The sequence below is a fragment of the Mustela nigripes genome, chromosome 2, assembly GCF_022355385.1.
Source record: "Mustela nigripes isolate SB6536 chromosome 2, MUSNIG.SB6536, whole genome shotgun sequence".
NCBI classification, from domain to species: Eukaryota; Metazoa; Chordata; class Mammalia; order Carnivora; family Mustelidae; genus Mustela; species Mustela nigripes.
In genome coordinates this window covers 151,863,674-151,878,644 of record NC_081558.1, presented here as the reverse complement: position 1 = coordinate 151,878,644, position 14,971 = coordinate 151,863,674, and the positions used below count along the sequence as shown (strand labels likewise).

The window sequence follows — 14,971 nt, the reverse complement described above, 5'->3', positions numbered from 1 at the left end:
AAAGAAAAGAAAAGAAAAGAAAAGAAAAGAAAAGAAAAGAAAAGAAAAGAAAAGAAAAGAAAAGAAAGGAAGGAAGGAAGAAAGAAAGAATCTTGGGAAGTCAGTTAGTGAAATTCTCCCACTTGGGTATCTGACCACCCTCAATATCTGAACAAATCCCTGGTCCCTCCCCCTGGTCTGCTTTCAGCAAGAACCAAATCAAGTCTGTCCAGCAAGAATCCTCCTCACTCTTGCTGTGTGCTCTTAGTAATTCTCTCTCCACTGCCCCTGACCCCAGCTCCTTGGCTATAAATTCCCATATGTCCTTGAATTCAGAGCTGAGCCTAATCTCTCTCCCCCGCAACAAAACCCCATTGTAGTAGCCCTCCTAGAACAAAGTCTTAAGGTCTTTAAGAAGTGTCAAGAATATTTTTTTTTTAACATCGTGTTTGTCCTCCCAGTGAATTATTATAAGCCATGAAAAGGAAGGAGCTACAGTTGCATGCATTGGTGCAGATAAATCTTGTTGAGTCAAAATAGCAAGTCCTAGAAAACAAGGTACAGTATAGCATTAATAAAGGTTTAAACACAAGTACATAAAACTAAACAAAATAATAATAGTGTTTAGGCATATATATTATATATGAATATAATATATATTATATATATATATATACACACACACACATAGCTTTTTTCAAGTGCCTGTATATATCATTTCCAAGGAAATGATAAATCTTAACAATCAGAATAGTGGTTTTATGTGAAGCAGAGGCAAAAGATGCTCTGGGAGAGGAGCACATAGGGAGATGTACGTGCCTGGGGTTGAATGGTGTGATCATGGGTGTTCATTATATTGTGAATAAACACAGAAATAAATGTGGGTGCCAAGAAGACTCCCTGGAATAGATGACAGGCTTATAGGCAGAGAGTTGAAGGGTGAATTGGAGTTACCTGGGGTCAGGCTGTACCAAGAACAAAGGTCAGAGTGTGCAAAGGCCTGTGTCAGGGAGAGAGAGCTTGATTTGTTGGAGCTGCTCCCAGAGTCTCAGCTGGGTCTGGCCCAGAGCAACCCTACAGAACAAGGAGACTAGAGGGCAGGAGTCAGAGTTAGCTAAGAAGTGGGTATCCTGCAGGCCATGGGATACCCTGAAGAGAGGGGAGGGAAGGGAGATGACTCCACACTGACTTTATGAAGACAGCTCTGGCAGTACAGGGGAAGTACGTGGACTGTCCCCAAGCAGCCTAACCACTGTCTGTCTCGCCAGCTTCATCTTACCACCTTTAGGTACACTCCAGTTATGCTATAGGCTTTGGGCTGGGATAGGCACCTAGCCAGATGACTCTCCCGCCTCCCCCCTCCCTTCCACCTCTTGCCTCCAGGAGCTAATTCGTGTAACCACCTTCACCAGGAAACGTTCCCAGGCTGCCCTTCCTGGTCCGGCAAAGGAGCCCCAGAACCTCCATCAAAACATTTCCTTCAAGGGTTTGAATTGTCTTCACCTGTGTGACCTTGACGACATGGGCCCTCTGCATGTAGGCTCTTTCGTGCCTGGCACAGAGAGGGCTGGGGTCAGACCAAATGACTGTGGAAGGATATGGAAGTCAGCCCCGGGAGCACAGAGGGGGACACTCAGACCAGGAACTTTCAATTTCCCCGAGGAAGCACAGATGCTTGGATGCACCCTCTGGGCCTCCGCTCTGGCCACGCCCTCTTCCTTATCTCGGGCTGGCTGAGAAGCAGCCCACCCTCAGCTCTATAGTAGCCCGCAGAGCAGGGAGGCTCACCTCCCTGCGCCTCGGGTGGGCGGGGAAGGCTCGGTGAAGCAGGTGCAGTACGAAATTGGAATTTTAAAAGATGAGTTGAAGCCTGCTCTTTAAAAATAAAATGTAGACACGTGTCTAAGGGAGAGAATATTAAACCATCCTCTTTCCCTGGCTGCTACTTCCCACGTGCGTTGGGAAGAAACACCAAAGCTGCCGAGTGACCGTGGGTGTCTCCTCCCTCTCAGGGGCACCCACCCCGGAGCTCCCCGCGCGCTTGAATGAATGGGGGAAGACCCGTGCACATGAATGAGTGCGGGAGTGAGGGAGTGCGCGGGGAAGCGGGCGGGTGAATGGCGACCGCGCCGACTCGGCACAGGGGCGCGGGCTCCACTTCCCTCTCCCGCCAGCTGGTGGCCTAGGGAAGGTGGCGGCGCCGGCAGCGGCCCGAGCTGGGACGGGCCGGGGCGCGGGATGGTGGGGGAAGGGGCGTTCCCGGCGGCCGCGCCTTCCGCGGCTATTGGATTAGTGGCCTTCAGGGATGAGCTCAGCCGGATCGGCTTTCAGCTGCAGCCTCCGGGCCGGCCGGGAAGGCGGGGAGCGGGCGGCGGAGGAGGAGGAGGGGGAGGCGGCGGCGGCTGCAGCATCCAGAGCTGGCCGCGGCGGCCGGCGCGCCCCGCGCACAAAGGCGCCTAGCCCCTGGGGAGGGCGATGAGCGCACCGCAGCCAGAGCCCGGACAGCAGCTCCAGCTACCACTGCGTGCGCCCAGGGCGCGGGGGAAGACGCGGGGCGCGCCGGGGGCCAGCGGCCGAGGCGCGGCCCGTCAGCCCTGAGCTCGGGACTCGCCGCCCTCTCGGTCCCGCGCAGATCTTCGGCACGGCTAGATCGCGGGCCTTGGCGCGCCCCCGGGATCCGTGCAGGAAGGCGCTGCCCTACGCCCACCCGACCTCTCGCGCCCTCCCGCCGTGCCCGAGCGCCAACTTCCCCAAGAACGCTCCAACTCCAGGCCACCCTGCCGGGCAGAGGGGGCGCTGCTGTTGGACACCAGAGGTGAGGACGCGCCCCTGGCCCTGGGGAGCCAGCCGGCATCTTCGGGGTCGCTCGGGCGCCCCTGAGTGGGCGGCGGCGGCGGCGGCAACCGACAGCTCTTGGCTGAGTGCAGGACCTGCCAGCCCGGCGATTCCTCCCCGCAGGCGCTCGCCCTCTCTTTTATGGTGAGTATCGTCTGGCTTCTAGTGAGGGGCGTCCTTGGGCGCCCGGGAGCCGGGCGCGGAGATCTGGCAGCGCGGACCTCGTGCGGGCCGGCACTCACCACAACGGGAGCTCCAGGCATGGGTCCTGTCCGAGTTCCCGGGAATTCCTCTCTGGAAGCTGTGGCAGTCCCAACTGGCTGGTCTGTGTGCAGGCTTGGGGCATTTAGGGCTGGCCCCTGGTGCCAAAGGTTGGAAGCCTACTGCTTCTCTGTGTAATGGAGACAGCATGAAAGACTGCCACCCGAGCCGCCCTGCTTGGGTTTGGGTGCGAGATCCGTCATTCACTCGCGGAGTGACCTTGGGCAAGGCGCCAAACCTCAGTTTCCTCATCCGTAGGATGGGGATGATCATGGTACCCGTTTTATAAGTGTATTGGCAGGATCTATGAGGCGATGCTTGTAACGTATGCAGACCTGTGCCTGGCACATAGGAAGTACTCCGTCCAACGCTAGCTAGCATTATTATTAGGTGTGTGAGCCCAAGCGTTTCACAACTTTCCGGAGCTGTAGCAGCTCCCTCGTCTATACAATGGGAATAAATTCTGGGGGTGTGATCGTCGGGGTGGGGTGGGGGAGGGGATTCGGAGCGGTGGAAATCAAGGGCCTGGCACGCAGCAGGCAGTGATGAAGTGGTGGCTGGTGTTACCGCTTTCTCTAGACGCTGGGGCAGCGAGGCTGGTCTCCCGGCCCGAGCGCTGCTCGGTGCAGTTTGTGGCCTTGCTTGGAGACAAACTTAGTGATGCTCAGGAAGCGAGGGCGTCGCACCCTCCGCGAGTCACAGGCAGGGATAGGAGGTCGGGCCTAGGGAGGAGGGCAGAGCCTAGAGAGAGGCAAATGTGTCCGCCCCGGTAGCGCCGCAGGACGCGCCACGGGCTCCAAGCCAGGAGGGGACTCTGAGCCCAGGACCTCTCCCTGGTGGGATAAACTGAGAAGTGGCCGCTCCATCCTCTCTAAGGGCCGAGCGTGGACGATTGAGGACTAGAACGGAGAGGAGGGCGTTTCTGTACCGCTGCCGCGAAGAGGTGGGGAACTCTGGGCTCTGGAGTGAGGCTAGAGTTCGAATTCCGCCTCTACCATCAGCCCTCGGTGTGACCTTGGGCCAGTACTCGGATCTCTCCCAGCTCGGTCTCCTCGTCGGCCACATCCTCTGCTGGGGGCGGTTGCGGGGGGTAAAGATAGGACTTCTCTCCTCTCTAGGAATCTGAGCCCCCATCTTCCACCCACCTTCTGCCCCTCCCCACGATCCAAAGAGCCTAAATCCGGAAGACGTGAAATGTTATTCCTGAGCCTCACGGAAACGCTATTAAAAGGAGAATCCAAGATTTGCCCACCCTCTTCCCCACCGGTCACAGCACCATGGGAAGAGATCAGTGCACTAAATCTCTCTCAGTCTCTCTTTCCCTGCTTCCCCACCTTCTCACCTCTATCCTCCAACCAAATCCTGCAGCTTCTGTCATGCAGTCTAATGGGGACGCCTCCTCATCCCCCTGAACCTTCATTTGTTTCTAAAGCTCTGCAGATTAATGGAGTTTGTGGAAAGACAGAGTGTCAACAGGATGATCTAAGCTTGCTTTACACAAGGGCATATTCCTCTGAAACCACATACCCTCTGATTGATTCAATTTTTAAAACTTATTTAAATAGTAGTAATAAAAGGAATTTCAGCGACCTTTGGCAAACAACAGAATTCAACTGGCTGGCCACCTCACTCAAATATCTCTCCAGTTTGTATTTCTGTTTTCTTTCAAAGATTGATAAATTCAATTATATAAAAAGAAACTGCAGGGGAAAGAAATCACCGTAAATAGTCAAGAGACACAGGACAAACTGGGAGGAGAATTGTCACTCCTATCACAAAGGGCTCCTCTCTTTAATATATAAAAGGTTTCTCTAGTCAATAAACAAAACACCAAAACTGGACAAAAACCATTAACAGTCCACATACACAAAATGAAATCGAAATGATACTTAAACATATGACAAGATGCCCTACCTCCCTCAGTAAGGAGAATGCAAGATAAAACTACAATAAGATACATTTTTTTTCTTCCACCTATCAGATTAGCAGATAAGATCAATAAGCATTTATCAGAAACATCTTTAAAAAATATAAGTGAGGGACGCCGTGATGGCTCAGTCATTAAGTGTCTGCCTTCAGCTCAGGTCATGATACTGGGGTCCTGGGATGGAGACCAGCATTGGGCGCCTTGCTCAGCAGGAGGCCTGCTTCTCCCTCTCCCATTCCCCCTGCTTGTGTTCTCTCTCTCACTGTGTCTCTCTCTGTCAAATATATAAATAAAAATTTAAAAAATAAAAATATAAGTGAATTGGGACACCTAAGTGGCTTAGTTGGTTAAGCATTGAGTCTTGTTATTTTTTTTTTATAAAGATTTTGTTTATTTATTTGACAGACAGAGATCACAAGTAGGCAGAGAGGCAGGCAGAGAGAGAGGTGGAAGCACGCTCTCTGCAGAGCAGAGAGCCCGATGCAGGGCTCGATCCCAGGACCCTGGGATCATGACCTGAGCCGAAGGCAGAGGCTTTAACTCACTGAGCCACCCAGGCGCCCCTCTGAGTCTTGTTATTAGGTCAGGTCTTGATTTCAGGATTGTGAGGTCAAGCCCCATGCTGGGCTCCAACACCAGCCTACATGAAAAAAATTAATCAATCAAACAATCAAAGCCCTCTCTATCTTAGAACCCCCACAAGGCTGTCCTTCAGTAAACTCTAGACACCCCAGGGTCTTCCAGGTCTGGTTACTGCTCCCTTCTCCTTTTGTCATTGTTTTCTTATCTCATTGTCTTCCATTCCTGGCCTTTCTGATTTTGCTGCAACACTCGAAGGAATTTATTTGCTGTTCCCCTGCTTTTAGTCTTCTCTTTTCTTTCTTTCTATCTTTTTAAAGAGAAAGAGTGTGAGTGTGTGTGTTGCAGGGCAGGGATAGAAGAGAGAGAGAGAGACTCTCAAGCAGACTAAGTGCTGAGGGGGACTTGATCTCACAACCCAGAGTTCTCGACCTGAGCAGAAATCAAGAGTTAGTTTCTTAGCCGACTGAGCCACCCAGGTGCCCTCTTCCCTTTTCTTAAGACTGACTCCTTCATTCGTCTTCCCAGGAAATGGGCAAGACGTGCGCCAGTACAGAGTTTCTCATCCCTCTGTGAAGACATCCAGTTAACTTAATATATGGGGACTCCTTAATTCTCCCTGAGTTGCCTGGCCTGTTGTCACATAGCCAAGCTCATGAAAGGTCTCTTCTCTGTAGGTATAAGAATGAAGGGTCTCAGACAATTCTCTGGCTGGAACAGGCCATTCAATGTGGAAAATCTGGGGGGTGGTGGGACCTGGAGTAAAATGATCAGAAGCTTCTGCTTCACAGTCATTTAAAAAAATAAGTACATAGGGGCACCTCGGTGGCTTAGTCGATTGGGCCCCTGTCTCTTGGTTTTAGCTCGAGTCATGATCTCCTGGGTTGTAGGATCGAGCCCCACATTTGGCTCTGCGCTCAGCATGGAGTCTGCTTGAGATTCTCTCTCTGCCCCTCCCCCTGCTCACTATCTAAATCTCTCTCTCAAATAAGTAGAATCTTAAAAAAAAAAAAAAAGTACATAAATATCTGCACTTAACTTATGTGACCATAACCATAGATATTTGGTAAAGAAGATCCACAGCAAAAAATACATAAAATATCAACACATTTTAAAATAAAATATGGTACTTAAATAAGTCAGCTATTTTATCTGCTGCTACTCAGCTCAAGAAATCCGGAGGCTGGATGCCTGGGTGGCTCAGTGGGTTGAGTCTCTACCTTCGGCTCAGGTCATGATCTCAGGGTCCTGGGATCAAGTCCCGCATTGGGCTCTCTGCTCAGGGGGGAGCCTGCTTCCCCCCGCCCCCTGTCTGCCTCTCTGCCTACTTGTGATCTCTCTCTGTGTGTCAAATAAATAAATAAAATCTTTAAAAATAAATAAATAAAAGAAAGAAATCTGGAGGCTGTGGGAAAAACGCTTGTCTGTACTGAACCCGTTAGGGAAGAAGATGGCGAACCCAAATCAGATGTCCTGGGCCTTGTGGACCTTTCTGGGCAGTGTTGACTGCATGTGGTTTTTGTTTCACATATTGAGTTTAGAACTCAATTCCCATTTCACATGTGTACTTTTATTATGAGGGGAAAAAATGCTCATTGTTAAAAATGCAAGCTGTACAGGAGATGTGGAGTAGATATCCCTTCTTCAACCCAAAGGGTGGTTTCTCACCTAGCCAGAGGTAGCAGGTGCTGGCTGGATGCCGGCAGAAGGTAGGGGAGAGTTTGGTGCTGGCTCTGCCAACAAGCAATGCAGCATGCCGTGCAGAAGACAAGGACGGAGATGCAGAGAGATGGAGGGCTGGCACAGAGGCTGCCCAGCCTGCTTGCAGGGAGAAATCAGCCAGGCAAGGGAAAGTGGGAAGGCTTCCAGGACAGCAAGGTATGGACGAGATGTAGTGCTTGGGGAAGTCCGGCCTGGCCACTCTGAGCTGGGCAGTGCTGGGAGGCAGTGTGGGAGAACTAAACAGGAGCAGGTCTCGGGCACTGTTTGCCAAGCTATGGGGTGCAGCTTCCCCCTGAGAAGCCACCTGGATTGGTGACTGGGAAGATGGGTGGTTGCTTGGTCAGATTCACTCCTTGGCACCTTGGAAGGGTTGTTAGAGGACACAGACTGAGTCAAGGAGCCCTGTTAGGAGACCATTGCAGTAATCCAGGCGACAGCTGAGCTAAGAGAGAGCTGAAGGCATTCAGTGAGAGAGACAGAGGAATGGGAGGATCCATGGCAGAACTGGGGGCGCGGAGAGGAACTTGGTATACTGGAGAGGGATGAAGCGGAGGTTCAGCTCTGGACATGTAGATTCTGAGGCACCAGTGGGCCCCCAGATTTCTGACATCTGGGGTGAGCACACCCCTCCCCAACTCCCTGGGGGGAGGCTTGTGGTAGAAAGAGGCCAGCTGGCTTTACAAGATTATTTGAAGGAGCACCCAATCTGATGGTGGTTAGAGGTTTCCAGAAAGAGGGTTCTGGTGTGGTGGAGAGAAGGCAGGGCTAGAGATCCAGTTTGGAAGAATCTATAGAGGCCAGAAATGAGAGGAGTGACCTAGGGGTGGCCCCATTTATGGGGCAGTAAAGGTATGTCCTGGAGCCAGGAGGTGACAGGAAGCTGCCACAAGCTCTGGACCTCCATGCATGCACAGAGGGAGAGGCCCAGAGCAATTCCCAAGTCACCCATCTGGCTTAGTGCTGGAAAATGCCATTGATGGTGAACCCGGAGGCCTGCTTCTCCAGGAGGGAGGCGAGGTTGTTCTAGTTAGCCAGGCCACAGAGATGGCTTCCTCCCAGCCACAGACCAGGAGCTAGGTTAATAACACACACTCCTAGGGCCAGGGACCCCTTCCACCTGGCCCTCCTTCTCCTCTCTCTCTCTCCCAGGTCTCCCTGTTTCTCCCGCTTCCTCACCAGCCCCTTCTCCTCTCTTGTCCACTCCCTGGTCTCTCAAAAATGTTCCCAGAGATACCTCAGGGTTCATAGAGGGACTCTCAGAAATCCCAGCAGGTGCCTATCATGATTTCCTGGATCAAGCCCGAGGCATGAATAAATCTGCTTTTCTTTCGTGCATCCTGAATTTTCCCACAACCAGTTATATTGAATAAATGGGAGATAAATGAGGGACTGGGACATGAAGATTATTGTGTTTCTCTCATAGAATGTTCCTCAGGAGGGTCCCAGTATGTAGCGCCCTTCCCCACCCGTGCTCCAGCTCTGCTCTAGCCTGAGCCATGCTGGGCCTCACAGAGGCCACCTGCCCCCTAGAACAAGCCACATGTGCCTGGGAACCTCCTCTGGGCACAGGGGCAGCTGCAGCGTGACCAGGCCTCTGGCCTTGCTGCCTTGGAGGTGTGTCTCTTTCAAATGACCTTGTAGATAGAGCACGCTGGCCTGGTCTCCGCCCAGCAAACTTCTTCATCCTATCCTTGGCTCTCCTTGCTGGCTGACAGCCTGAGCTTCTGCCTTGGGGGCTCCTGGCTCAGTCACGCGTGGGAGGATTCCCATGGAAACCCCACAAGAAGGAGAGGCTCGGGGAAGCCTCATTGATTTGCACTCTAGGAAGGCAGGCGTGAGACGTTTCCACCTGGAACTGGACAGATGGCTCTCTTTGTGAGCTCTGGGGAAGAAAGGACTTGCCCAGCCCATTGTAGCATGAGCTCCGTGCATGCATGGAGAGGGAAAAAGATAATGGGCGTTTGGGGCAACACCTTGAAGGCTCTTCAGTTCATTCGTCGTTGGTAGTTTCATGCTGAATGAGCTTCTTTTAATAAAACAGCCTCCCACTTAATATTTGTGCTAAGAAAATCTTTTTTTTTTTAGATTTTATTTGACATACAGAGATCACAAGTAGGCAGAGAGAGAGGGGAAGCAGGCTCCCCACTGAGCAGAGAGCCCGATGCGGGGCTCAATCCCAGGACCCTGGGATCATGACCTGAGCCAAAGGCAGAGGCTTTAACTCACTGAGCCACCCAGGCGCCCCGGAGCTAAGAAAATCTTAAAAACATCCCAGTCGAACCAGGGTCCAGTAGGTATCATTGGCGTCATTGTCTGGAGGCAAAAAACGAAGGAATGATGATGGTAAATGGATTGCCTGGGCTCATGGCTCTCCGTACCTCCAGCTCATGCTTCCGTGGAGGCTTCTTTGGCTCATTTGCTCAGGCTTGGGTGTTGTGGAGATGTTGGCCTAGCACTTGCTCTGCTCCGGCACCGTTTGGGAGTCCTGGGGCTACAGTGAGGAGACCCAGCCCCACTCTCAAGTTGTCTCCCAGTGGGCAGGAGGGATGCAGCTAAGGGGATGCACAGCCTCTCCTGGAATAAGGCTGGTGGAGACAAGTCCAGAAGCCTTATCACAAGAGACAAGTCCTCTGAGAGCTGGGGAGGGGGCTCCCCAGAGGTGTTGATCCCCAAGCTGAATTACCCAGATGTGTGCACTCGGGGGTGTGCAGGGAGAGAGGAGGGACGAAGGCAGCAGCGTGGTAGGACAGGGATGTGTGGGCTTACGTGTGCCTGTTGGAAAGTTCTGGCAGGTTGGTGGGAATGCAGTGAAGGGGTTTGTGGAGGAGGGTCGGTCAAGGGAGCATTTGGGGAGGTTAGGGTTAGGGGTCTGCCCTTTATCCTGCTGTGAAGGATTGTAAGCTGGGGTCTGATTCAATTAACTATGCATTTTACAACTGCTATAGTATGTATTTGAAAGCAATAGGAGTCTATTAAAGGAATTCAAATGGTATCAGACTGTGCTGTTTTTTTTTACGGCCCTTGCCATTATTCAGACCTGTCACTGGATATGACCTCTTTGGTGTGAGCTCTCCCTAGAGGGAAGCTATCTGGTTTTAGACCTTCCTGTAGCCTCAGATCCCCAGAGAGGCAGCGTTACTGTTGGCTAAAAGAAGAAACGAAATCCATACCCACCCCTGAGTCTGAACCCAGAGGCCACCCTGAGGGGAAGGCAGCTCACCCAGTCATTACCAATTCCTGCAGCGTCCATCCCACGGCCAACCCCATGCCTGGGTTTGCCCAGCCAGCTGGGCCTCTGAGAATGGGGTTTCTGGTACCACTCCCCTGAAGCTTGAGCATCACGTTTTGCAGACCGCTGAGGCTTCTTCCCGGGCCAGCCTCAACATTTCATGTTTCCTCATTTCTCTGTTGTGTTGCAACACCCCTCCAGGGTCCCCAGAAGGGCAATTGGCAATTTGGATTTTTGTTTTCTTGCTCAGCTGTCACGGAAGCCCTGCGGCAGACCCTGCCAGATAATGTCATTAAGCATCCCATCCAAGCAAAGACTAAGAGATGAAGTGTGGTTTGGGGGGAATGGGACAACAGAGGCCCTTTAAGCAGTGTGCAGTGTGCCCTCTTCTTAGGGGGTTGAGAGATGGTGTGATTCCTAGCAGGGATTTGGACTTTGCTGTAGATCCCCTGTGCCTGGCCCAGTGCCAGGGTCTGTGGTGGAGACAAGAAGAGAAATGCGACAGGGACCCATTCCTTCTGGCTGAAGGCTGAAGAGAAAAGGCAGGGACTGAGGGCACTGAGTCTGATGGCGCTCCTGCTGTCTCCCCGGCTCCCAGCAGCCCAGGGCCCAGCACGTGGCAGCTACCCTCTGTTTGTTGAGTGCGTAAATAAGGACTGAGGCAGCGTGCTCACCAGTATCTAGCAAAGGGGCAGACTGGAGATTGACAAGAGACTGCTGCTCAGAGGAAAGGACAGTGTTAGTGACAGAACTAGGCCCCGTGTCCCCATCTCCTGACTACATCCTCTAAAAAGAACAGAAGGTGAGACCTCTGTAGCTCAGTGCTACCTCCCCACACTCCTACACATACTCTACCCTGTCTTTAAAGCCTGGTGGCTGTCTGTGCTGGGGGGAGCAGGGAAGCCTCAGGTGAAAGATTTTGTGCTCAGAGGAACACCCCTCAAGGCAGAAAGAAATGCAGATCAGCCAGACCAGATTGCCCAGGCCAGCAGGTTCCTTGAGGCCTATAGATCAGGGCAGGCTTCCTGGAAAAAGTGGAGCTGTCCTACCGGATTAGGGACTTGAAGGAAAGGCTAAGGACTCTACCCACCTGGACAAAGACTTGCAAATGGGCCTGGAGGCCAGGTTTAGGATCTGGGGTTCTATTACTAATTTTCTTCCTCCCAGCTCTGCCCTGGAGTCAGCTGGCCATTCTGTCCCTCGATTCTGATCCTGACCATGCCCTTTGACAGTTTCATTGGGACTAAATCCAAATTATTTAGGCCTTCTTTGACTCATTTGCTATTCAGTGACCAGTTAAAGGGGACTGTAGGAGCTGGGACTTCCCTAGGGTGAGGCCTGCAGGGGCAGGGAGTCCCACTTGGGTACAGGGAAGGTAAGGGCAGAAGAGAGCCCACACTGCAGACCAGGTGCGAGGCTAGAAGCTAAGACCTAGTCCCCTGTTGTTGAGGATGTGCACTGACCTCCATTCTTTGCTCCACTGAACCACTTTACCCTTTGCTCTGTAGCAGAATCCTAGTGTACACCCAGGATCTTTTCTTTAGGATGCATTCAGGAAATGGCCATGTCAGAGAACGTACACAGTTTAAAGGATCACTTCACATTTTCTGGGTAGCTCCTGAACCAGGGAGCTGAATGGGCCCTGCACTATTCCAGACTTTACAAACATCCTTGCAAAGGCAGGCAAGGTTAGCACGGAGTTAGCAGCACTTTTTAGGTGAGTCTCAGAGAGGTCACATTCTGGCCCAGGGCCCAGTGGGCAGCTGGGCATTCAAATCCTGCCCTTTGTTCCACTGCATGGTCACAAGTTTTCCACTAGTGGACGTGAGCACTCCGGGCGGACCCTTCCATGGGGCGAGAACTGTTAGAGGCCTGTTAGAGGTCTGCCTCGCTTCACCCACAATGTGGCCAGCCTTTGGGATCTGCACCTGCTACTGATGGGGCAGAGGCCCTGAGGTCCCCAGTGACTCAATTGGGTCTCCTCTGGGGATGTGGCTTGGCTGTTGCTTTCAAACACATTAAAGGTGTTTTCAACAGCAACAACTCCAAAGCTGGCCTGGTTGTGTACAAAGGTAAAGCAGTTGCCCTTAGACACGTCCCGTGCAGGCCACATAGCACTGATCACTCCTGCCTTCATGCACAGGCCTCATCCTTAGCAGTGAAGAGAAGGTGGGAGAGCATGGGCTTGGCCTACCATGGCCCTGGGGTCTGTCTCAGTCCTGCCACTTGCTAGAAACCTCTCTGCATCTGTTTCTTCTTTTGGATAGAGAGCACATGCCTTCCAGTTCCTGTGAAGCAGCTGTCATGCCACCTGGCACAGAGTGAGTGCAGATACCTACCGTTAGTGATGGAGAAAGACAGAGGAGCATATGTCGTGTGGACTTGGGGTTCAGGACGGGAACAGATCCGCTTTTAGCCGGGTCACTTTGCTCAGGCTGCTGCCTCTTGCCGCCTCAGTTTCCCAATCTATTAGAATGAGACTACAAGGTGCCTTTAACTGAATTATAAAAGCAGCAGATTCCAACCCCCTCGCAGTCAGATGCACTAGGGCAGACTGTACAGACTTAACGAGATGACCCTGGATGAGTGTTGGCTCTGTTACTTGAATCCCCATACATACCCCGCACCTCTCACAGATTGTCTCGCTTTTCTCTCATAATTGGTTGAGGCTCAAGGGCTAGGTGAAGGTTGCTATGAAGCTCCAAAGTGAACAGAGGAAAAAGCAAGTTGTCTTGTTAACCTAACGGCAGTGTCCAGCTTTCTTGTAGACACAGCTGGTTCTCTTTTCCATCTGGGCCCTTTGGGTTAAATACCCCACCCACACCTCATTCCCCCACCTCTGCCCTCTTGCTCCTCCCTCCTCCCCCACTCCCCACATTAATGGCAGCACATCACACAGAATGTTTTGGACCTTGTTTGTTCGCTTTCATCTCTCTATTGACTCCTCATGTCAACACATTTTTTTCTCCAGCTGCATAGTATTCCATCATATGATTTACTGAAATCTATTTAGCCTTTTTTCCAATATTTTGCTATTACAAACAATGCTGCCTATGTATATGTGTTATATATATAATATTTGATACATACATGTAGTGTTTTATATATAATACATAATATATGTGTGTGATGTATTATACGTATGTATTTAGCTCTGAACATTTAATACTGAATAAATACTGGAAGTGGAACTGCTCGGTCAAAGGGAATGTGCATTTGCAATTCTGAGAAATGGTGTTAATTCATCCTCCACTGAGGTTATGCCATTTTACCTTCAGGTTAGCAATGTATGTGCCTGTCTGCTCCTTCAGAAAGGTGTTATCTAATTTTTTGAGCTTTTCTAATCTGATAGACAAAACCAGCATTTCATTGTAGTTCTAACTTGTTTCTCTTTGAGTATGCATTTGGTAGAACATCTCAAAAGAACCATTTGTTTTTCTTTTTGTGTGAACTATTTGTAGTATCTTTCACTTTCTGTATGTGGATTGGTCTTCTCTTACCAATTTATAGTAGTTTGTCATATATTTGTAATTTGTGTCTTAAGTATTTCTCCATATTAAAACAACAAGCTAGTCTAATCTCTTTCATGAGTGCTTTTTACTATGCCATTTGGTTACTTCCCATTTTCATTTCTTATTTCTTATGTTTGGGTCTTCTCTCCCCCTTATAAATGATCAGATTAAGTGGTTCATATGTTTTATGGTTTCTTTATTTTAGTCATTGAAGTCCTACATTTAAAATATATTTAGTAACATCTGAAAATGTTAATTACTTAATTTTAGGTGAAATAACCTGAATAAAGAAAGGCTCATGATGCCATTTAAAAATTTTTTTTAATTTAAATTCAATTAGCCAACATATAAATAAAAAGAAAATTTTGTAGAAAATTTTTTTTGTAGATTAAAAAAAAAGATAAAATGAAAGAATTCAAATGCTAATAGTGTTTAACATCTGGTTAATGAGACAGGCAGTGATTTTTAAGTTTTGTACATTTTTGAATTTTCTAGAACTTAAAAATTATTTTAGTGTTTTCTAATTAATAGACTTTAATTTTAAAAGATTTTTATTTATTTATTTGACAGAAAGAGATCACAAGTAGATAGAGAGGAAGGCAATGGGAAGGAAGAAGCAGGCTCTCTGCCGAGCAGAAAGCCCGATACGGGGCTCGATCCCAAGACCCTGAGATCATGACCTGAGTTGACAGCAGAAGCTTAACCCACTGAGCCACCCAGGCACCCCTAGACTTTAATTTTTAGAGTAGTTTTAGATTTATAGAAAAGCTACATAAAAAGGAGGTAGAGTTCCCATATACTCACACCTAGTTTTCCCTATTATTAACATCTTCCATTAGTATGGTACATTTATCTTAGCTAATGAACCAGTATTGATACCCGGTTATCCGAAGGCTAGGCTTTATTCAGATTTCTTTAGTTTTCACC

The 14,971-nt window shown here is 50.1% G+C and overlaps 1 protein-coding gene across 1 annotated transcript in view; it reads left to right on the top strand.

The window, feature by feature from the left end:
* Nucleotides 1-2,369: 2,369 nt before the first annotated feature.
* SPSB4 (splA/ryanodine receptor domain and SOCS box containing 4) overlaps nt 2,370-14,971 on the top strand; it is a 77,827-nt gene continuing 65,225 nt past the window's right edge. Inside the window, exon 1 of the mRNA XM_059388100.1 lies at nt 2,370-2,958. The gene's annotated coding sequence lies outside the window, so the exon portion shown is untranslated. The remainder of the gene's footprint in view (nt 2,959-14,971) is intronic.